Here is a 25,590-nt window from a genome sequence, read left to right on the forward strand (position 1 = left end):
AGTCCCGGCGGGTCGCAAGTTCGAATCCTGCCTCGGACATGGATATGTGTGATGTCATTAGGTTAGTTAGGTTTAAGTAGTTCTAAGTTCTAGGGGACTGATGACCACAGATGTTAAGTCCCATAGTGCTAAGAGCCATTTGAACCATCTTTTGAACCTGGGCTCGGGTAGGCGCGCCGACCCCAGATCGAATAGTCCCGGTGGGTTAACGACGTGGGGCTGGTGTGATGGCAAGCCTGGATGTGGTTTTTAGGCGGTTTTTCACATCCCACTAGGTGAACACTGGGCTGGTCCCCACATCCCGCCACAGTTACATGACTCACAGACATTTGAAACACGTTCGCACTATTTCATGGTTTACACTAGACGCACACAGCTGGGGTACACTGATTCCCTCCTGGTGGGTATGGGTTGGCGGCAGGAAGGGCATCCGGCCACCATGCCAAATCCGATTGTCACAATGACAACCCTGTGTATGGTTCAAATGGCTCTGAGCACTATGCGACTTAGCTTCTGAGGTCATCAGTCGCCTATAACTTAGAACTACTTAAACCTAACTAACCTAAGGACATCACACACATCCATGCCCGAGGCACGATTCGAACCTGCGACCTTAGCGGTCGCTCGGCTTCAGACTGTAGCGCCTAGAACCGCACGGCCACTCCGGCCGGCCAACCCTGTGTAAACTGCGGGACTAAGGCACTAGCTAAAGAAGAAGAAGAATCCCAAAAATCAGTTTTACCTAGACAAATGCGTTCTCGAAATTTCATTACTCAACATTAATTATTTATTGATGTTGCTACTTTTTCCACCAGTGTATTTGACATGACTGGCATCCCAATTCAAAGAATATTTGGAACAGATAAAAACAGATTTGCATATGTTTGAAATATTTAAGGCTGTTTCATTCTCGTAGAGAACACTTTGCATGTTGAGTCTCAAAATATTCCGTAGCTTGAGTTTCATAAAACACACTTGATAAATGAAATAATCGAACTAAAACGCAACTCACAGCTTAAAGCTCAATATGTACAACATCTTGAAAGGCAGGAGTACATTGAATTTTGAAGATGCGTGCCTAGAGATTACAAAAATTACGAGATTTGTTACAGTTTATTTTAAAACTATTTCGTGCAACTTACCTTTGTGAAGCTTCGTTTTCAAAAATTAACTTCTCGAGAAGCAAAGATATTCATGTGATTCAGAAGACGCAATGAGAAATGCATGTAGTCCAAACGACACAGACATAGGGGAGATAGCCAAGAAAGTACAACACAAATGTTATTAATTAACAAAAAATGGTTCAAATGGCTCTGAGCACTATGGGACTCAACTTCGGAGATCATTACTCCCCTAGAACTAGTTAAACCTAACTAAGGACATCACACACAATCATCCCGAGGCAGGATTCGAACCTGCGACCGTAGAGGTCTCGCGGTTCCAGACTGCAGCGCCCAGAACCGCACGGCCACACAAGGCCGGCATTAATTAACATTTTTAGCCTTGTGCTGGACTTTTATTTGCGTTACGGATAAATAAAAATCCAAAATCATGAACAAAGCTATAGCTGTTTTATATAGCGTTTGGCATGTGGAAGATATTGGAAATGAAGCAGTCCATCGGCCTTTAGTAATTCTGAAGTATTGAGGTTAATAGCATTAGAATAAAATATATGTGACCACTTGTGTAAAATAATACAATTTTTTAACAATACAACTGGCTGGCCTTGCATGAAAGTTCTTCGGAATCGACTTCAGGGACAAAATACACTGATCTCGGACTCGATTTTGGTAGTGACCCAAAGTGATCAAATTACTAATGGGTCTCTGCATTTCGTGCACCATTCACATGCATTTGCCGAGTAAACATTATAAGACTACGCACGAAATATGAACTTCGTTTTCACAAGGGTAAGGTGGACTGGACTCACTTTGACAAATGCACTGCATTCTTTTTTTTTTTTAAGGTTCTTGAAAATTGATCAGGGGTACTTTCTGCTATTTTCTACCCTCGCAAATATGGTGGGAGTCACCCTGTGAAATTCCGTCAGTGGCCAATCTCGTTGTTGGCCGATGTTATTCCAGTCAGCGCGAACGCTATTCACGTGAATACATCACTACAAATCGAAGCGATGTCAAACCGGCAAACGGCCGTTAAAACTTTTATTCCACAGACCACAAGATTTTAATATGATAAACACGAGTTATTATCAGCAACTGCACAATAATTTCATTCTATGAAGGACTCATATACGGCCAACAAGCACAAATAGTAAATATTTATACTTTACCAGTTTCATATATGCATTTCCATTTGTAACAGGTGTTAACATTTAAAAGACTCTGAAGAAAGATAATTTATATATGTCCAAAACCAGGTGTTGACTGTACCTGACACCTTCGTAGAAGCAAAAATATGCTGCAGGAATTACAGATAGCGCGGAAAGTTGACCGTTCACCTCAGGGGCGAAGCTGGGTGTAGGGGCAGATAGAGTTGTCGTTCCGAGGTGAAGGGACGTAATAGGGGGAAATGTTTTCTTGTTTGCCGTCAGGCGCTGACAAATACCGGGTGTGTGTGCCCATTGCCAATCAACTGTAATGGTACATGCTTCAAACAGAAGAAACGTGAATTGGTGAATGCGCATTATAGAGGCGGTAATCTTCAAATGCAGTTCATTCTCTAAGAAGGAATACGAAATAAAATTAGGGCTGTTGTAATATAACGCAATGAGTAGAAGAAAAATGACATTCAGAACATTTGGTAAACATTTTTCGTTCGTGTCTCATACGCGTAATGTATTTAAATATAACTACAATTACTATTATTAATCAATTAACCATCCGCCCGGCCGCTGTGGCCGAGCGGTTCTAAGTGCTTCAGTCCGGAACCGCACGACTGCTACGGTCGCAGGTTCGAATCCTGCCTCGGGCATGGATGTGCGTGATGTCCTTAGGTTAATTAGGTTTAAGTAGTTCTAAGTTCCTAGGGGACAGATGACCTCAGATGTCAAGTCCCACAGTGCTCAGAGCCATTTGAACCATTAATCATCCTCTCACACGGACAACAGAACAACACCTCGTCAGTAAATTACAGCGTCCCAACTGTCGGGACGCTGAGAATGGCAGCAATATGAAACATGGAACGGTTGACACGAAGTGTTCCGAATGGTGCCGAGTTTTAACGATCAATACTTGTGGGTCGGCATCTAATATCGCGCCCCTTCCAAAGCTAGTCTATTGGGGATTCGTAATATACTACCTGTTATTGGTTATCAACTGATAATAAGGTCGGTACATATGCCCCCCACATGTCAGCATTGGCTCCTGAACAAAACCACTGGCCTATGGGATTGTTTCTAGAATGAACTTTCACTCTTTAACGGAGTGTGCGCTAACTTTAAATTTTCTAGCAGATTAATACTGTGATCCTACGTTTGAGTCCCGATGCGGCACACTGTTGTAATCTACCAGAAAGTTTGAAATCGCCGCACACTCTGCCGCGGAGACAAAATTCAGTGCGGGATGTTATTCGAAACTTGCCTTGCTTCATACGTAAAGCCTAGTTTACACGACGACACTAGGCTACAGACAACTGCGCTACCGGCCACTGCGCATGCGCGCCACGCGTTTGCGCAACTCGTTGGTGAAACTAAACACTTTCGGCGTGTTCCAACTTTGGCGACACTAGTTGCATGAGTTTTGAGATTATGTGTGTTCGTAGAGTGTGGACAAACTGAAATGTGAAGAGGGGAACGGAGAATAATGTTCGCTTTTTGGATATCTGTGCTTTGCATAGGTGTTCGTGGGATTTCAGTGATGCTGATTATAAAAATTAGCAACATATAGCTGCCGCTGAGACCGTCATCTGCGATCATAACATAGATGGCTTGACAGTATCTGAGCTGCAGGGCAAAATTTATTGAGTTAGGAGCACATATACAACTGAATTAAGAAGAATACAAGCAAGTGTAATTCCAGCTGTGGCGCTGTCCTCATCTACAGAACTAAAATCCCATCATTCGAGTTGGCCAACTTTTCGTTAAGGAATATTGTTGACAGGGGAGAAGGCTATACAAATTCAAGAAGCTGCATTCTGTATCCGATATTCATCTATTTAAAACTTCGCTGCAGTGCTCCCAATTCACATATGTAAGAATTCTGAAATATTGCCGCTGTACAGATCTATATTAGAGAGTAGTTTGCAAACCATCAGTTCTCTTCTTAATCCCGCCTATTTCGAATAATCATTGTTGCTAATGACGACAATTATTACTGTTAATGTTAATAACTATATGTGTTAGTGAAAAAGCGTCATCACCAGCTAAAACCGTATCTTGTAGCATGCCGAGTGTTCTCAATTGTAATGCAAGAAATATGATACGTAATTTCAGTTCTGGCGACAGTGCTTCATGCATAACAGTACATTTATTCCTTATCGAATAACTCTCTTTAGAAGAAACGTGAACAGTTCTGGTGACATTCTAAGATAATTAAGAGAACTTCTTGGATCTTCCGTTATAAATTATATCAGCAAGGATACTGAGCAACCGAGCTGACGTCTTTTCTTCATCCAGTCACGAATCGAAACACGTTTTACATTTTTTTTCTTATGCAGCTATTCCACGCAACAAGCTTTAACTCCATCAGAACTCGTGCTACGTGCAGCTGCCAAAAGTTTCATTTCAGACACGACTCAGGGACCCATAAAACGACGAAACTGAAGTGTTTACTTGTGTCGCCGTGTCTACAGTCATATATGAAACCACTTGCATGCAACTAATTCCATGCAACGAGTGGCGCAACCCAGTGTCGTTGTGTAAACTACGCTTTATGTGGACACTGAACGATTACAGCCTATGTATCATCGAGAGGTAAATGTTGATGCAAGCCGTGTCTGTCTCGAACATACAATTGCGGAACTCACTTTTCAATTCGTCGTGCGCCATCTAAGGGTACAGGTAACGTGGTGGAATATTGTAACAAGATCTAACATTCTGCTTGGTGTGTGTTTGTTCTAAGTCGTGTCTCCCTACAACTTTCGCGCAACGACGCTCTGAGCGTGTTTTTTTTTTAGGGAATTGACTAGTTTGAACCTGGGACCTGTTGCTGGTAAGGAGACGTCAGACCACACATGACATGTAGAGTTCAGTGAGACTAGCGATGATATAACCAAATACTTAATGATTTCAGCGTCAGCTCCACTGCACTCCCTGTAAAAGAATCTTAATACTAACTAAATTTAGTGGAAGGGGTTCAAGGCTTTCCTATTTTTAGTTAGCTGGTAAAATAACGTCGAAAAAGCTGTTAAGTTTACCATTGGAAATTTTATTCTACTCACAAAACATTGATTATAAATTGCACTATTGATAAAAGGAAATATTTTAATACAGAATGATAAAAACCAACTGCATTCAACAAAAATGTGAACGAATATTCCCTGAATGGGTTTCCAACTTCTACAATGGATCAAAGGATGACCTATGCCATATCACATCTATAATCTAGGTTTAAATTAAGTTTCGTAACAGAGAAAACTATCAAAATGGTCTACAGTGACCCTCAATTATCTTTAATTACTTATTTAACTTGTCATAAATTACAGTGGCTGATGTGGCTTCTCAATAATTATATAACAGAAAAATCATCGTGTTTCAGATTTTAACTTCTAATAGCAAATATCAATACCACGAAGTTTAATTGATGATCGATACTAGTATTACGTAAAAAGGGGGTGTAACAGATGAGACTTCTGCAGTTCTGAGTGAAGGCTTATGCACTCTCATGCGGCATTGCATGCGTTCATTACTTTGTCGTTGGTTAGGCAGCGTCAGGGGGCGGCGGGCGACGCAGCTCCACACACCTCGCCGTTTCGGAAGCAACTCTCTCGAATTTCTCTTGACTACAATTTACCGAAGTTGATTTAAGAAAAACGTATCTGGCTGTGTTTTCAACTGACCAATCAGTGTATCAATGTTAACCTTAAGCTCCGCCTACAAAAATTCTGTCTATCCAATGAGAAACATTATACTTTTCATGCTGAGGCAATGTTTTTAACGTTTGCAATGTAACAGAGACGCGTATAGTCTCACGCTAAAACTTGCAGCTGGTGTGGCCCTTTTAGTGTTATTGTTAAGATCTATACTGTTCTTCTGAAGGACTCTATCTTTTAACATGGACTGGGGGGTGGTCTTGGCGGTCGGCCGGCAATGTGGGTGTTAGTCCCTTATCGTAGGGCCTTCTAGCTTAACGCGGTTCTGCTCTCGGCTTCTGTTCTCGTTTCTCCCCTCGGAACTGCGTCTGTTTCACGGTGGGAAGGTATGACGTGCATTTAGGCGTTCTTGTGTTAGTCTGTGGTATTCCATTTGCTCACTCGTCGATCGTATTACTTTGGTTAATTTAATGTCAGGATTTATTCGGAGCTATGTGACATACTGCCAGATTTGCTTATCATGTCAGGGTTTTCATGGAAGGTGTTGGATTTGCCTGACACCTTACAAAGATGACTCCAAGACAAAGCAGAAAGACAATTACAAAATGTCTGCAGGTGTCAACTTCTGAATAGTTCAACTAACAAAAAGCCGCTCTGACAACTCAGTCGACCGGATGTTGTAAAACACATTGCCCACTAAACGATCACTGAATGCACAGTAATTACTTTTATCGACGGGCACTCACACTGCACTCAGAGGAAGTGGGCTTCCTTGGACGGAAACCTGATATCAATCTGCGCAATGGGTATCCGCACTGGGAATTTACTTGCTGGATTTCTAGCGAATAATTTTTCTCCCCGAGAAGACGTGTCTGTGATGGGACCCGACTATTACGCTCCCGTGTGTGAAAATAACAAGCGTGTCGCAAGTTGTTTATACCAGCAGGTTGCCCTTGAATTGCTGATCTGCAACACATGTCGGTGTTATCAGTTACGCAGGTGCTGATCCGGATCACACTGGCTCGGACGCCCGGATTCTCACCCCGCCGCTCGCAGCCGTGTGGGGAGCGCGACGCGCAGATTCCGACGCGGCGCTGCAGAGCGAAGACTGCCAAGTGCGCCGAACCCCTAGAGGCGTCGCGACTGCCCCGCAGGGGCCCTCTAAGAAACCCTCGCTGCAGTTGGTAATGTCTGCGCAGTCTTCCAGGTCCGCAGTTGCACTTTGCTAGCCGACCGGAGTGGCCCAGCGGTTCTAGGCGCTTCAGTCTGGAACCGCGAGACCGCTACGGTCGCAGGTTCGAATCCTGCCTCGGGCATGGATGTGTGTGATGTCCTTAGGTTAGTTAGGTTTAAGTAGTTCTAAGTTCTAGGGGACTGATTACCTCAGATGTTAAGTCCCATAGTGCTCAGAGCCATTTGATCCATTTGCGCGGAAAGAATGAACACCTATATATTTCCCTATGAGCTCTGATTTCCCTTATTTTATCGTGGTGATCGTTCCTCCCTATTTAGGTCGGTGTCCACAAAATTTTTTCGCATTCTGAGGAGAAAGTTGGTGACTGCAATTTCGTGAGAAGATTCCGTCGCAACGAAAAACGCCTTTCTTTTAATAATGTCCAGCCCAAATCCTGTATCATTTCTCTGACACTCTGTCCCGCATTTCGTGACAATACAAAACGTCCTGCCTTTTTTTGAACTTTTTCGATGTCAGTCCTATCTGGTAAGAATCCCATACGGCGCAGCAGTATTCTAAAAGACGACGGACAAGCGTAGTGTAGGCAGTCTCCTTAGTAGGTCTAATATATTTTCCAAGTGTCCTGCCAATAAAACGCAGTCTTTGGGGAACGGGACACCCCATGTTGGGAACAGATCAGGATCTCGTTATTTTACATAGACAGGACAAAGGCAAAAAGCTGGATCTACTAGAACAGCTGGAAATTACGATACAGAGCGTGGATAATCAGAAGACACTGAATGAACAGCTAACTGGTGATACTGTAAGTAGGCTGTTTATGTTTTCTTATTGGCATCGTTACGTTGCGCTCTGTATGAAAATCACTGGCTGCGCTGTGTGCAGTCTGTGGCCAGTTTGCATTGTTGTCTGCCATTGTAGTGTTGGGCAGTTGGATGTCAACAGCGCGTAGCGCTGTGCAGTTGGAGGTGAGCCGCCAGCAGTGGTGGATGTGGGGAGAGAAATGGCGGAGTTTTGAAATTTGTAAGACTGGATGTCATGAACTGCTATGTATATTATGATTTTTCAACACTGTTAAGGTAAATACGGTGTTTGTTCTCTATTAAAATCTTTCATTTGCTAACTATGCTTATCAGTAGTTAGTGCCTTCCGTAGTTTGAATCTTTTATTTAGCTGGCAGTAGTGGCGCTCGCTGTATTGCAGTAGTTCGAGTAACGAAGATTTTTGTGAGGTAAGTGATTTGTGAAAGGTATAGGTTAATGTTAGTCAGGGCCATTCTTTTGTAGGGATTATTGAAAGCCAGATTGCGTTGCGCTAAAAATATTTTGTGTCAGTTTAAGCACAGTCATGTATAATTTTTCAAAGTGGACGTTGCATATGTCGACCCTTAGCCGAGGATACCTCACTGGAATCTTCTGATTTCTTCTTGTAGTTTGTGTGATTAGTGTAGATTTTGTTTATTGCTAGCGCGTAATTGTAGAGAAAATCTCCTTTGTAGGTGCAGTCTTTCATTCTTGTACAGTAAAACAGTTGTGGCATGCATGTAGATTTGCACCAAGTATTTCGCAGCTGCGTTTGCGTGCTATGTTAATGTGTTTTCTTATTTTGCTCTTCAAATTGTGCTTTTCTGTGTTCTCATGTGAAATATTGTGACAATAATGGCGTGTGAAAAACGTAATACTAGGATCCAAAGTAAACTGAGAAATGAGAGTGAAGACGAAAGCAGTGTGTTAGCGCCACCGTGTAATGAATTAACTAATGTTCAAACTAGTAATTTGGTAATTGTGCATAGGGAAATGGAGCGGGCGGCAAATAATGGCGTAGACAGTGAAACAATTAGTGAACAGGGAAGCATTATCGATCGATCGGTCGGCAATAGCTCGCCTCAGAAATCCGAAATGACAGGACACAATCTCGCAAATACTGTAGATTCAGGTTTTGGGTCCTCGCCGTTTTCGCAAATAAGTCAAGACACATTTTCTGCTTGTCAAAATGTGAATGTTGCCGGTGCAAATTCACTGCCGAAAAGCACTGAGGAACATGTTTCAGACACCAGTGCATTGTTATTACAATCAATACAACAAATGGGACAAACACAGCAAAAGCTTCAAAAGTTAGACACAATGGAACAAAATCTTCAAAAGTTAGACACAATGGAACAAAATCTTCAAAAGTTAGACACAATGGAACAACACCAGAGACAAACACAGCAACAGTTAGACGCAATGGAACAAAATATTCACACCACGCTTGAACAAACACGTGAAGATTTAACTACTGAGTTACATAAAATCGAATCGAAATATCAAAAAGTCTGTAATGACGTAGAAACACAAATTTGTGAGCATTTCCAACCTATTTTTAGACGCAATGGAACAAAATCTTCACACCACGCTTGAACAAACACGTGAAGATTTAACTACTGAGTTACATAAAATCGAATCGAAATATCAAAAAGTCTGTAATGACGTAGAAACACAAATTTGTGAGCATTTCCAACCTATTTTTTCGCGTCATGAAAATGTATTACAGAATCACGAAGCAGCCATAAAAGAACTGCAGACTATTGTTCATGAAAATCATGAGACCTTGCTTGCTAAAATTGACTCAGTTGCATCTACCGATTCGGTTAAGCAACTTGCAAAAACTCAGGAAAACTTAAAGGACACAGTAGATACTCTGAAAATTGGTTCAGAAATACACATGGAGGAAATTAGTTCATTATCAGAGAAAGTAATTGAACTTTCGGATCAGCTAAATAATTTATCTACGAAGGTAGATGATAATCTGAATGACACAGAAGAGCGCAAACTAATTAGGAAATTCAAACAAAATCAGAATCAAATTAATACGCAACACCAAAGAGAAATCTGGGAAGTACAAGATCAGTTGACACAGGTAACACAGGAATTTCATATTTCAGAGGACACTCGCGCTCCAATACGGGAAGAGGGACATAGAAATACGGAACAGCCACAAAATAATAACACAGCGCATTTCGGAAATTATGAAAGAAATTGGCAAGGTGCACCGAATTTTGAAATGGAACCGCCGAAACGACGTAACAATGACCGATATGCGACTCGCCGACATGATGATTTTGACTATAAGCTGTTTATAACTACACGTAAATTTAAAACATTTAAGAATTCTGGCAACGACATTCATCCACAAGCATGGCCTCACCAATTCTCTCATTGTTTTACTCCCAACTGGTCATTAGAGCACAGATTAGAATTTATGTGTGGCTATTTAGAGAATGAACCAGCTGTAAGAATGCGATCGGTTATGCACGATTGTCACAGTGAAGAATTTTACCATGCCATGATAAAACACTTTGAACAATTATACATGACTGTGCTTAAACTGACACACAACATTTTTAGCGCAACGCAATCTGACTTTCAAAAATCCCTACAAAAGAAGGGCCCTGACTAACATTAACCTATACCTTTCACAAATCACTTACCTCACAAAATCTTCGTTACTCGAACTACTGCAATACAGCGAGCGCCACTACTGCCAGCTAAATAAAAGATTCAAACTACGGAAGGCACTAACTACTGATAGGCATAGTTAGCAAATGAAAGATTTTAATAGAGAACAAACACTGTATTTACCTTAACAGTGTTGAAAAATCATAATATACATAGCAGTTCATGACATCCAGTCTTACAAATTTCAAAACTCCGCCATTTCTCTCCCCACATCCACCACTGCTGGCGGCTCACCTCCAACTGCACAGCGCTACGCGCTGTTATCATCCAACTGCCCAACACTACAATGGCAGACAACAATGCAAACTGGCCACAGACTGCACACAGCACAACCAGTGATTTTCATACAGAGCGCTACGTAACGTTGCCAATAAGAAAACATAAACAGCCTACTTACAATACAAATAACTTTTTCAAACATTTCACTGGTTTCTTTTAGTAACTACATTTTTGCAATTGGCAGGATACCATCATTTCATGAGGCCCTTGGAACATATATACGTTATCTGTTTGTATAGACATCTCTGTGACTTCCTTGTTTACTTGCGCGTGAGCTCACTCGCGTTTCAGTGTTGTGTTTGGCTATGTGGTGTGTGGTATCAACGAAGGCGCACGGGCGGTTTACGACGATAGAGAGAGCCATGTGGTTAGATGTTGAACACCATAGGCGACACCATTTTCGTGTTTTTTATATTTTGGCGACTATGTGGAGATGCACCTTGGAAGACACGGCTGCAACAAGGGAAGTAGCCGCGATGTTTTAATTTTATTATCAATTTTATTGTGCCTGGTGCATGTTCCATTTTAGCGAGTTTTAACAGGTTCTTTTACTTTTTATTATTCTGATGATGGAAGCCTGACTTCCGAAACGCGTCAATCTTAGTGTTTTACACTATAAACAAGTGGTTGAGCCGATATATTTTTTAACATTGACATTCACAACCACGGCCTCTCATCCAGTATGGATAAAATCAAAGTTTCGTTAGACTTCCCCACAAATTTTTCTATGTGTTCCTTCCAATTTAAGTTGTTCATAATTGTAATACCTACGTATTTAGTTGATTTTACGGCGTTTAGATTAGACTGACTTATCGTGTAACCGAAGTTTAATGAGTTCCTTTTAGCACTCATGTGGATGACCTCACACTTTTCGTTGTTAGGGTCAACCGCCACTTTTGGCATCATTCAGATATCTTTTCTAAATAGTTTTGCAGTTTGTTTTGATCTTATGATGACTTTATCAGTCGATAAACGACACCGTCATGTGCAAACAACCGAAGACGACTGGTCACATTGCCTCCCAAATCGTTTATATAGATAAGGAACAGCAAAGGGCCTATAATACTACCTTGTGGAACTCCAGAAATCACTTCTGTTTTACTCGATGACTTTCCGTCAGTTACTACGAACTGTGACCTCTCTGACAGGAAATCACAAATCCAGTCACATAACTGAGACGATATTCCGTAAGCACGCAATTTCACTATGAGCTGCTTATGTGATACCGTGTCAAAAGCCTTCCGGAAATCCAGAAATAAGGAATCGACCTGAAATCCCTTGCCAATAGCACTCAACACTTCAAGTGGATAAAGAGTTCATTGTGTTTGGCAGGAACGATGTCTTCTAACCCCATGTTGACTGATTGGCAGGGTTACGTCATGATGCAAAAACGGATATGGTGCGTCCTGTGGTGCCCTACATTTCCGTACATGTCGTCTGCACTCTCGATCCAGCTTTGCTTGCAGCGCCATCCCTCGTATCAAGCGGTAAACTGCGAGAAGTCATCCTCTCTGGTCTTTCTTTGTCAAGTGGACGCTCCCATGATTTCTAAGTGCGTAAGTGGTGTCTATATTGAAGTTGTTTTCACATAATCTGCCAACGGCCTTGCCGCAGTGGTAACACCGGTTACCGTCAGATCACCGAAGTATAAGCGCAGTCGGGCTGGGCTAGAACTTGGATGGGTGACGATCCGCTCTGCCGAGCGCTGTTGGCAAGCAGGGTGCACTCAGCCCTAGCGAGAAGTAGCGGCTCCGATCTCGCAAACTCACATAAGGCCGAGAGAACAGTGTCCTGAGCACATGTCCCTCCACCTCCCGCTACACCTGTGGGGTCCGCAGCTCGTGGTTGTGCGGTGGCGTTCTCGTTTCCCACGCCCGGGTTCCCGGGTTCGATTCCCGGCGGGGCCAGGGATTTTCTCTGCCTCGTGATGACTGGGTGTTGTGTGATGTCCCTAGGTTAGTTAGGTTTAAGTAGTTCTAAGTTCTAGGGGACTGATGACCATAGATCAGGGCCGGCCAGAAATTCTGCACGCGTGCGGTGCTCCTGCACATGTGCAACTTCCGGGTCACAGAGTGCACACCGCAGCCATCAGCGTTCATGTAGTGCATGTTTCTACGCACAGATGTCGCTTTATCCACTTGCTGAGATACTCTGTACCGGCGCATTCTAGTGCTCTTTCCACTGCTTGCTAGCCAACCATGGAAAGGTATTTCGCGTATTAAACATTTAAAATACTATCACAGTCTACTCATTGAGACGTCTGCTTTTATGTTAACAGTATAACAAAGTAAGACAAGTAATACAGTTAACAGCCGTGGGTTTTTATTAAGGCAGCTTGACTGACGGCACGTAAATACGCCTAATGTTTCTGATCTAGTATTTAAGAAAGAGAGCACTTAGCGACTTCCAACGAACCTTCGTCATGATTTCAAATAACATTAAACCAATGCAAGGTTTCCTATAACTAATTCTCTGTGCCCTCAGTTACACCCACATAATTTCTGTCTCACTGACCTCTGAACAGAATGATAACCGCAGACCTCTCGATGATCACCTGTTTTTTCAATACCATTATTGCTATATCTTTCATTAGTTCCGTCTGAACTCTGCATAATAACCGACAATTAGATGGATGTTATGTTTTATCGACTTCAGCTGAGCGTAGCCCTTCACACATTAAAAAAAAACCTAAATGTAAGTATACAACAATCGGTTTAATGACCAATTTTCCTGATAATAATGTAACATGGAGCAGAATGAGGCAATAATGCACAGTTAATAAACAATAATTTTTAATTATGAAAGGAACATCCAAACACGTTTATCACTGGTCATGAGAAATGATATAGTTAATATAGGGCACAAAAGCACGGCTCATTGACAAACGCAAGCAGTTGCGGGGGATTTTCATCACTGATGCTTGATCGAAACGACTGAGAACATAGCTCTTCCGTTCTTTGCTTTTTCACAGTACCTGCCATTTCTCAGTACTTCTCTGTTAAAGTCACGGTCACCAGGGGTAAACGAGAATGGGTATGTTGCGCTCTTGCTTGTACCACATAAACAGGGAAGAGGAGCCGCCACCGTTCATTTAGGACACATGTCTAATAACAGATGTCGCTGTCGCTCGCTGTCGCACACGTGCGCACATGTGCAGCACTTCCGCACGTCCGCACACTGTGCAGCGTTTGGCCGGCCCTGCCATAGATGTTAAGTCCCATAGTGCTCAGAGCCATTTGAACCATTTTTGAACACCAGTGGGCTGAGGATGACACGGCGGCCGGTCGCTACCGTGGGCCTTCCCTGGCCCGTTCGGACGGAGTCGGACGAACATAATCTAATTTCAACTACTTTCCTGCTCACAGAGTCCCAGTGCTGAGCAAGTATTCTTGTTTATCTAAACGAATTTTCGTGTTTATTTAACAGGCTGTGTTCTGCCACCGCCGATTCACCCAAATACTAGCATTCAAGGTGATGCTGATTCTCGACGCAGTGATTGGGAACAGTCCGTACAGACATGTCATATAAGTTTTGCGACAGCCGCAAGGTATGTTATAAATACCCGGCACTCTCAGGCCGAGATTATCTTCAACTAGTCGCAGCTTTGTCTTTCATTGTTCTGGGTGACCGGAAGACTGATCTATTCCTGACTGTTGCCCGGCATACGGCCTGAGCCGGCCGGAGTGGCCGAGCGGTTCTAGACGCTACAGTCTGGAACCGCGCGACCGCTACGGTCGCAGGTTCGAATCCTGCCTCGGGCATGGATGTGTGTGATGTCCTTAGGTTAGTTAGGTTTAAGTAGTTCTAAGTTCTAGGGGACTGATGACCACAGCAGTTAAGTCCCACAGTGCTCAGAGCCATTTGAACCATACGGCCTGACAACCAGGAGGTGTTGTCTGGGGCGCCAATTCATTTCATAGCAGAACCCCTTTGGCTATCATCCGCAGCACTCTTACAGTATAGCGGTACGTCGACTACATTCTACGCCCCGTTTTGCAGTCCTTCAAGGCAAGCCGTCCTGGGCTTACATTTCAACAAGGTCTCCGGATCTGTCCCTAACTGAGAACGCTTGGAGCATTACAGGCAAAGCCCTCCTATCAGCTAGGTATTTTGACGATCTAAGACGTCAGCTGGACAGAATTTGGCATGACACCCGTCAGCAGGAAATCCACCGACTCTGTCAATCAATGTCAAAGCGGGCAACTGCTTGAATAAGGGCCAGAGGTGGACCAACAAGTTACTAGCTTGCTTAATATGTGAAGCTCCTTCTCTTGAATAAATTGTCTAATTTTTCTTAAACTGTAATCATTTGTTTGTCTGTATATCTACGGCACACTTACTAATTTCCGTCCCATCCGGATAATTCTTTCGTGGTGGCTCGTTTCTTTTGTCTTAGACTGTATTTTCGTTGTGCTTTAAAATTTGGTAAGGGCGAGAGACAGGAGGTTGTAGCGGCGAACAGACAACGTTTTTTCTTAACCTGATATGCAAGCAATTCTTCAGATCTTTAGGAATGAAAACACTGGCGTCTCTATGGCGGGCTGCCGGTGTTGGGTGCAGCTTGTTGTTGTTGGGATGGCGGTCCGCTTGCGGAGAGGGACTGCTGTGGTAGACATCGCGGGAGTGCCCACTTCACCTGGCGGCGTGGTAGGAATACAGCAAGCGATGCCCAGAATGTTTCTCATTGGCATGGAAATTGTCGAATTTAGGCAAATATTTGTCATTCGCTGTTTGGTTGCTTGGAATTGAGGGTAACTGTACTCATGCCCATAAATTAAGGATAATGCTGATACATGGTGAAACACGCTCTGCTGGGCGGTTTTCGGGTTTAAATCACCTCGGGGTATGACCATGCTGTGCATTTGACCTGCGGTCGTCGCACAACGGCGATGGCACCAGTCCACATACGCAGAGGTGTGTTGGTGCATGTAAGTGTAGGGTGCAGCGAGTAAGTGTGCAGAAGTTTCCAGACGTGCTAATGGTGACTGTGTGTTGAAAATGGCTCAAAACACATTGATGACGTTACGAGGGGTAGAATACTAGGGCGACTGTGATCTCAAGATTATGGTAACGATTCCAGCAGACAGCAAACGTGTCCAGGCGCTACAGTAAGGGACGTCCACAGTGTAAAACACCACAAGAAGACCGATATCTCACCGTCAGTGCCCGCAGACTGCCACAGAGTACTGCAGGTAGCCTTGCTCGGGACCTTACCGCTGACAGACATGGTTTATTCGCCCACAGACCTGCAAGGTGCATTCCACTGACCCCTGGTCACAGGAGAGCCCGTAAGGCCTGGTGTCAAGAACACAGTACATGGTCATTGGAACAGTGGTCCCAGGTTATGTTCACGGACGAGTCCAGGTATATATAGTCTGAACAATGGTTCTCGCCGGGTTTTCATCTAGCGTGAACCATGAACAGATACCAACCCCTTAATGTACTCGAAAGGGACCTGTATGGAGGTCGTGGTTTGATGGTGTGGGGTGGGATTAAGATTGATGCACGTTCACCCCTGCATGTGTTTGACAGAGGAACTAACAGGTCAGGTGTATCGGGACGTCATTTTGCACCATTATGTCCGATTTCAGGGGTGCAGTGGGTCCCACCTTCCTCCTGATGGATGATAACGCACGGCCCCACCGAGCTGTCATCGTGGAGGAGTACCTTGAAACAGAAGATATCAGGCGAATAGAGTGGCCTGCCCGTTCTCCAGACCTAAACCCCATCGAGCACATCTGGGATGCTCTCGGTCGACGTATCGCTGCACGTCTTCAAACCCCTACAACACTTTAGGAGCTCCGACAGGCACTGGTGCAAGAATGGGAGGCTATATCCCAGCAGCTGTTCGACCGCCTGATCCGGAGTATGCCAACCCGTTGTGCGGCCTGTGTACGTGTGCATGGTGATCATATCCCATATTGATGTCGGGTACATGCGCAGGAAACAGTGGCGTTTTGTAGCACATGAGTTTCGGGACGGTTTTCTCAACTTATCACCAATACCGTGGACTTACAGATCTGTGTCGTGTGTGTTCCCTATGTGCCTATGCTATTAGCGCCAGTTTTGTGTAGTGCCACGTTATGTGGTACTACATTCTGCAATTATCCTTAATTTATGAGCATTAGTGTATTTTAACTGTGTTTCTCATCATGATGTTGTCCGAACTGCAGTTTAGGCGTAACATTGGCTGCATCAGTTGCATGTATTTATGGTTCACTTTTAATTTATTTCTGTTTGGTGTCCATTTTTATTTTCAAAGTCTCCTGTTTGTGTGTCACAATAATAATATGAAAGCAGAATTTCTGAGTAAGCACACAGCATATTTACAACTTGCAAATAAGTAGATAACATCGATGCACGAACACAACGTAAGCGATCGCACGCAGCACCAAGGATTCAGTGAAATTTGTCGCTTGGCACTAACTACCACTCCAACAAATTTATACAACAAGTCTCTTCAAATTTAATTCTCTTTGCTGTGCACAGCAGCGTTATCATCATTGGAAAAAAGAAAAGACCTTGCAAAGAAAGTAAATTAAACCCTGAAGAAAATAGAGGTTAATATGCCATAAATTTAGCTTTGACGCATTGAAAACGAATATCACGAATTTCAGTCTGAAGAGGGAAAATAACGTATTAAATTAAATGTGCGAGTACTTGCTACCCCTATACGTCGCGTAACAAACAAAATTTCTGTGAACTAATATTGATGTTCAGTTGAAGTGGTGTTAGGACACGAAAATACTTACACATAGAAAGCCATCAGCAGATTACGCTCTTAGACTCCTGTCGACAGCGTGTGACAGGCAGTTCCTTACTTTTGTATACATCCTCTAATTTATAACGTATTATTCCTTGTGATGAGTGAAACGTTCCATTTCGTCCGTACTTCGGATCTACTGTGACGTCGCGCGAATCGCTGTCGGCAATGTGGAGGGTGCGAGGCAAACTACGCATCGCACTGCTACGAAAATTTGATCGGAAAGCTGATTCGTGGACACAAAGTATTTCTGTGCATTGCAGTACTATGAACTCAGCATAAACAGACTTTTATTTTTACCCAAGAGACCCACTACTCACTACTCACAGAAAGATTCAGAGAAACGACCATTGCGTTGAAATGTTGAGGAAGAAATGGTGTCGGCAGTATTACTGGAAGTGTAAGGCCGTGAGCGAGCTGTGCTAGTGCGTGCGGAATTCCGTCACCTTCGGCATCTAGTGGGCCGAGATTTGCTTCATAACGACATAGCACAGCTGTTCCCAACCCGTCATTTCACCTCTATGCCCTGTACGAACGTATACACTCATCATTCTGCATATACTTTTAGAGTCACAACATCAGGAATGGTTATCAATACACCAAGTTCACCACAGGAACCCATCCCAGAAATAAGTAAACCAAAGTCGAGATAACTCTAGATTTTGAGAATGAGATTTTCACTCTGCAGCGGAGTGTGCACTGTGCAAGTGCGGGTAGAGCACTTGCCCGCGAAAGGCAAAGGTCCCGAGTTCCAGTCTCGGTCGGGCACACAGTTTTAATCTGCCAGGAAGTTTCAACTCTAGATTTTATTGCTACAATCATGCCCCATTTTGTATTGCTTTAGGGAACCGGAAGTAAAATCCTGCACTAATCATTCACGAAGCACACATTAAACGCTATGTTAATAATTTACGTAAAAATAACTACCCCAATGAATTTCCGTCATGAAGCAAGTTCTACGCTATTCATTTACAATAAACTCTTAAACTTGGCTGTAAGTTCAGCAACAGTAAACTTGGATAGGTTAAAAGAATCAGCCAACCGTTTGCAAATAAACGCTTACACACAAAGTCTTTGGCCTACGTTACTACAATTTTAAATTTGTCTGCTTCAGAAGGTGTTATGGACCTTATCGACCAACTAGTTGCAAATAAACGATTTTAAATTTGTCTTCTTCAGAAGGTGTTATGTCATATGTCCTTTATCAGCGTGTGATGTAACGAAGTCCATTACACCTTCTGAAGAAGACAGTTTTAAAATTGTCGAAACTATGTCAAGGGTTCTATGAAACTTTTATTTGAAACTGCTTGGCTGATTCTTTAAACCTCTTCAAATTAATCATTTACGTTCAAATTACTATGCCACAGAAAGATCGTACATAGGGAGACATTGTGCCAAACGAGTTAAACAATGGACACGCAACATTTCACCAAGGCAGTACATCAGTGTACTCTGATCTGTCGCTGACGTTGGTGCACATCCGCCGCTCACAAGTATCCAGCAACCAGTGTGGTTTTTCGAACTCTGTCGTCTCTATACCGGCTCACACAACCTGTGTGTGTGTGAGCCAATCAGGAGTGGGCACCTCCCTTTAAGCTACTTTATCGTTTAGAACTTTTATACATCAACTGCAGGATAGATAAGAGCAGTATATCTTCCCATATGACTTGAGGGAAGATAGACCCTCTCTGCCTATTCGTGCTGAAATAGTTACTCCTTTTATAGTAAAGAGTACAGAGTTCAGACTTGAGATTTGTGCAGTTCGTATTTCGGCAGTTACCAGCTTATTTAGGCGGGCAAGAAAAGGCGGTTGGGTGACGGACGCAGCTCTCAAGCGCTGCGGGGCTTCTTTGGACCCGATTGGCGCCGGTACGTCGAACGTTCTACAAAGGCCTATGTCTCCCTCTCACCCACTCTCCAGCCGGTCTCGTGGGGCTTGCGACCGTTGGCTTTGCGACCCGTGGCATCAACATGATGCTTCCACAGAGCACAGAACTAAGTAGCGGGTACTTTCCCGTGGCGAAGGACCGGAGAACGCGTGTCCGTTCCACCAACCCTTGAGTATCTACAGCGCCTAGCGCAGCACCAGTCGCGTTGCTGTTTTCTCTATGTTCCTTTGTTTAGTCACTACCTCATTTCGTCTTTCTATCGAGTCTTGCTTAGATTTGTTAGTTTCCAAGTTAACTATAACTTGTTCACTTTTCAACTGCTGTCAACAGAAAACAGAACTAAACCTTATTAACGACCAGACAAGACGAAAGACGAAAGGCATCCGACAGTACTCGACAGTACATGACTGACACATGCACCTCGGCGTTGTACAGTCACTTTTATACTCACAGTGAGTTACTACTTTTGCGTATTCTTAGCGTCTGCTGAACTGTACAGTGGTCGTGCAGATATACCTTATCAAAGAGTACACTCAGAGGGAGAAGTGTTGGTAAGCAACGTAGCTCTGCTCTATCGAGGAGAAAAACCGAAAGGTCCGCTGTCTTTTAACAAATGTAAATGTAGGATATTTCTGGTTGAGAGAGAGGACATTGTAACATGGCTTGCACACTTTTTTAGGAAAGGAAAAAGGTGCAAAGAAACCTACAACTATGATCCTGTGAACTGAACCCCAACTTGGAATTATTAGTTCGTAAAACAGTTTAATTTTAATTTTTTATTTCTCTCTCTAGAAGAATGTACGAGGGCAGTTCAATAAGTAATGCAACACATTTTTTTTCTCGGCCAATTTTGGTTGAAAAAACCGGAAATTTCTTATGGAATATTTTCAAACATTCTCGCTTCGTCTCGTATAGTTTCATTGACTTCCGACAGGTGGCAGCGCTGTACGGAGCTGTTAAAATGACGTCTGTAACGGATGTGCGTTGCAAACAACGGGCAGTGATCGAGTTTCTTTTGACGGAAAACCAGGGCATCTCAGATATTCATAGGCGCTTGCAGAATGTCTACGGTGATCTGGCAGTGGACAAAAGCACGGTGAGTCGTTGGGCAAAGCGTGTGTCATCATCGCCGCAAGGTCAAGCAAGACTGTCTGATCTCCCGCGTGCGGGCCGGCCGTGCACAGCTGTGACTCCTGCAATGGCGGAGCGTGCGAACACACTCGTTCGAGATGATCGACGGATCACCATCAAACAACTCAGTGCTCAACTTGACATCTCTGTTGGTAGTGCTGTCACAATTGTTCACCAGCTGGGATATTCAAAGGTTTGTTCCCGCTGGGTCCCTCGTTGTCTAACCGAACACCATAAAGAGCAAAGGAGAACCATCTGTGCGGAATTGCTTGCTCGTCATTTGGCTGAGAGTGACAATTTCTTGTCAAAGATTGTTACAGGCGATGAAACATGGGTTCATCACTTCGGACCTGAAACAAAACGGCAATCAATGGAATGGCGCCACACCCACTCCCCTACCAAGAAAAAGTTTAAAGCCATACCCGCAGCCGGTAAAGTCATGGTTACAGTCTTCTGGGACGCTGAAGGGGTTATTCTGTTCGATGTCCTTCCCCATGGTCAAACGATCAACTCTGAAGTGTATTGTGCTACTCTTCAGAAATTGAAGAAACGACTTCAGCGTGTTCGTAGGCACAAAAATCTGAACGAACTTCTCCTTCTTCATGACAACGCAAGAGCTCACAAAACTTCAGTGGACTGTTCTTCCTCATGCACCCTACAGCCCCGATCTCGCACCGTCGGATTTCCATATGTTTGGCCCAATGAAGTATGCAATCCGTGGGAGGCACTACGCGGATGATGAAGAAGTTATTGATGCAGTACGACGTTGGCTCCGACATCGACCAGTGGAATGGTACCGTGCAGGCATACAGGCCCTCATTTCAAGGTGGTGTAAGGCCGTAGCATTGAATGGAGATTACGTTGAAAAATAGTGTTGTGTAGCTAAAAGATTGGGGAATAACCTGGTGTATTTCAATGCTGAATAAAACAACCCCTGTTTCAGAAAAAAAATGTGTTGCATTACTTATTGAACTGCCCTCGTATTAATGACACTTGTATTACACTTTCACTTGAGTTATTAGATAGTAACACAAGGTTTTTTCATTTCCTACGCTTTCCCGTTGAATATATCAAAAGCGAAAGTACCATTGTCTCCCACATAAACAGCTGTGTTCTTCGACTATAAAACTAGTTTTATTTTCCTGTTGTTCATTTCCATTGTTTTCTGTAGATATCTGTTAATAGAATGTATGTTTGTTCTATTTGCTGCACTTACATCAAGCACAGGTCAGAAATCGTGTTACATTTTGACTGAGTGCATATAAACTCCTCGTACATCATTCAAAACAACCAATAGCAGAACATTGCAACAGTTCACGGCGCGCTAAACTAAAACAGTAGTTGTGAAGTGAACAGGTTATACATAAACGAGCGAATAAATTCGGTAATATAGCTAACGTTGTGAACAAAATAATGTAGGTAACGTTGTGAACAAATAATATGTTTAACATTGTTTCCTGAAATACGCAGCACGCACTGAAAAAACAATCAGTGTTATGAGCTGATGGCTCCCGCTGTCTTTTCATTTCATTAAGTTATTATTTCATTTTGAACTTCGTTTTGTATCGGCAGCATACGAGAAAGAGGAATACGAGTCAGCTCCGCAATTCGCATAGCAGGCGGAAATAGATGCCAACCTCGACGCGGACAACCTATATTATATCTCACCTACATTTTCGAGAGCGGAAAGCGGTATCATTCTTCTTCCACAATTCAAAACAATTTCGATATGTTACCCATATTTCGTATCCAGCAATCTACGTCCTAAAACCCATCAGACGTACGCTGGTCAGTGACTACATTTTTCACTGAAAACTTTCAAAATATGCGCGGTGTTGTAGTTTACTTCGAAGTATCATAATAACTAAGGGCCATAACGAAACGAGTGCAAGTTTATTAAAAAGCTGCAATGTGTGGCTATAAGATGTGGAAAAATAACGTTTTCGTATCGAAAAAAAAAAAAATGGTTCAGATGGCTCTGAGCACTATGGGACTCAACTTCTGAGGTCATTAGTCCCCTAGAACTTAGAACTAGTTAAACCTAACTAACCTAAGGACATCACACACATCCATGCTCGAGGCAGGATTCGAACCTGCGACCGTAGCGGTCTCGCGGTTCCAGACTGCAGCGCCTAGAACCGCACGGCCACTTCGGCCGGCTCGTATCGAACAGTTTCCTCAGAATCGAATGAGGAAGACTGCATACATTATGTTATCAAAAGTATCCGTACACCCCAAAAAGATACGTTTTTCATTGTAGGTGCATTGTTCTGCCACCTACTGTCAGGTACTCCATATCAGCGACCTTAGTAGTCATTAGACATCGTGAGAGAGAAGAATGTGGTGCTCCGCGGAACTCACAGACTTCGAACGTGGTCAGGTGATTGGGTGTCACTTGTGTCATACGTCTGCGTGCGCGATTTCCACACTCCTAAACATCCCTAGGTCCACTGTTTCCGATGTGACAGTGAAATGGAAACGTGAAGGGACACGTACAGTACAAAAGCTACAGGCCGACCTCGTCTGTTGACTTATAGAGACCGTTGACAGTTGAAGAGGATCGTAAGGCGTAATAGGCAGACATCTATCCAGACCATCACACAGGAATTCCAAACTGCATCAGGATCCCCCGCAAGAACTACGACAGTTATGCGGGAGGTGAGAAAACTTGGATTTCATGGTGGAGCGGATGCTCATAAGCCACATATCACGCCGGTAAATGCCAAACGACGCCTCGCTTGGTGTAAGGAGCCGTAAACATTGGATGATTGAACAGCGGAAAAACGTTGTGTGGAGTGACGAATCGCGGTACACAATGTGGCGATCCGATGGCAGGATTTGTGTGTGGCGAATGCCCGGTGGACGTCATCTGCCAGCGTGTGTAGTACCAACAGTAAAATTCGCAGGCGGTGATGTTATGGAGTGATCGTGTTTTTCATGGAGGCGGCTTGCACCTCTTGTTTTGCTTGGCACTATTACGGCACAGGCCTACATTGATGTTTTAAGCACCTTGTTGCTTCCCACTGTTGAAGAGCAATTAGGGGATGGCGATTGCATCTTTCAACACGATCGAGCACCTGTTCATAATGCACGGCCTGTGGCGGAGTGGTTACATGACAGTAACATCCATGTAATGGACTAGTCTGCACAGAGTCCTGACCTAAATCCTATAGAACACCTTTAGGATGTTTTGGAACGCCGACTTCGTGCCTGGCCTCAACGACCGACATCGATAGCTCTCCTCAGTGCAGCATTCCGTGAAGAATGGGCTGCAATTCCGCAAGAAAACGTCCTGCACCTTATTGAGCGTATACCTGCGAGAGTGGAAGCTGTCATCAAGGGTAAGTAAGGGTGGGGCACCATACTGAATTCCAGCATTACCGAGTGAGGGGGGGGGGGGGGGGGGCACTAACTTGTACGCAATTTTCAGCCTGGTGTCCGGATATTTTTGACCACATAGTGCACTTAGTGTTTAACGCAGTTTAATGTGTCAAAAATCGGCCTCAGTTGCGAAATGTCGCCGGCTGGTGTGGTTGAGAGGTTCTACGCGCTTCAGTCTGGAACCGCGCTGCTGCTACGCTCGCAGATTCGAATCCTGCCTCGGGCATGGATGTGTGTGATGTCCTTGGTTGGTTAGGTTTAAGTAGTTCTAAGGTCTAGGGGACTGATGACCTCAGATGTTAAGTCCCATAGTGCTCAGAGCCATTTTTGCGAAATGTTACTGGTCTTTACCCAGGTTTCAGCTAGACTAATCTAGCCTTCTTCAGAAGCATAAAATAAACCAATACATGCCAGAATAAGGTACGGTGAAACATAAAAAGCTAAAGTACCGTAGTACCATGTCAAGCTACGTTACTTATCTGAGGAAAAGCCCCGGCCCCACTTCGTGAATAGCGGTCGGTTAGCCGTGGAAGCTACGTTGGAAATGGGCTGCAACATGTTAATAATTCGAACGCAGTTTATTTTAGGGTCAATAGTAATAAGTGACTGTACTCAAAACTGGCGGTAAGACTTTGTAGTCTGCTGGCAGAGGGTCAGAATCAAAAGAACTCCATTAATATCAGGATGAAAGCTCCGGGAGATCTTATGAAGTCGATTAAGAGAGCAAAGCTAGAGCCTGAGATTGAGATGAGGGATTCGGCTGGCTCGTCTTTTCATATCGCAGTCACTGCTTACACATTAGGCAGTGACCAGCGTTCTATCAGGTAAGTCCGTAGCTCGTGGTCGTGCGGTAGCGTTCTCGCTTCCCGCGCCCGGGTTCCCGGGTTCGATTCCCGGCGGGGTCGGGGATTTTCTCTGCCTCGTGATGACTGGGTGTTGTGTGCTGTCCTTAGGTTAGTTACGTTTAAGTAGTTCTAAGTTCTAGGGGACTGATGACCATAGGTGTTACGTCCCATAGCGCTCAGAGCCATTTGAACCATTTTGAATCTACCAGGTCAACACAGGCACTGCCGAGCGTGTGGCTATGAGCTGTTTTAAGTGTTCGACCCATGCAGCTTTATTTCATTGAATAGAGGAGATAAAACGACAGTGTCTGATAAAAAGTATCAGGACACCCCTACGCAATGCGGTATTGACAACTAGATGTCACGAGAGGAGGACCCGCCAATACAAAGGGAGGTGATGAGTATTGAATTCTCAGCAAAGAAATAGTAACAGTACAGTGGGACGATCGGAAGAACTCAATAATTTCGGACACGGACTAATCATTGAATGTCCCTGAGTAACAGTTCCGTCAGGGACATTTCAGCCTCTGTAAATTAGATCAAGTGGGCTGATGATGTTGTGATTGTGAAGAGGAGATAAAACGACAGTGTCTGATAAAAAGTATCAGGACACCCCTACGCAATGCGGTATTGACAACTAGATGTCACGAGAGGAGGACCCGCCAATACAAAGGGAGGTGATGAG

Source organism: Schistocerca americana, chromosome 1 (genome assembly GCF_021461395.2).
Source record: "Schistocerca americana isolate TAMUIC-IGC-003095 chromosome 1, iqSchAmer2.1, whole genome shotgun sequence".
Lineage (NCBI taxonomy): Eukaryota > Metazoa > Arthropoda > Insecta > Orthoptera > Acrididae > Schistocerca > Schistocerca americana.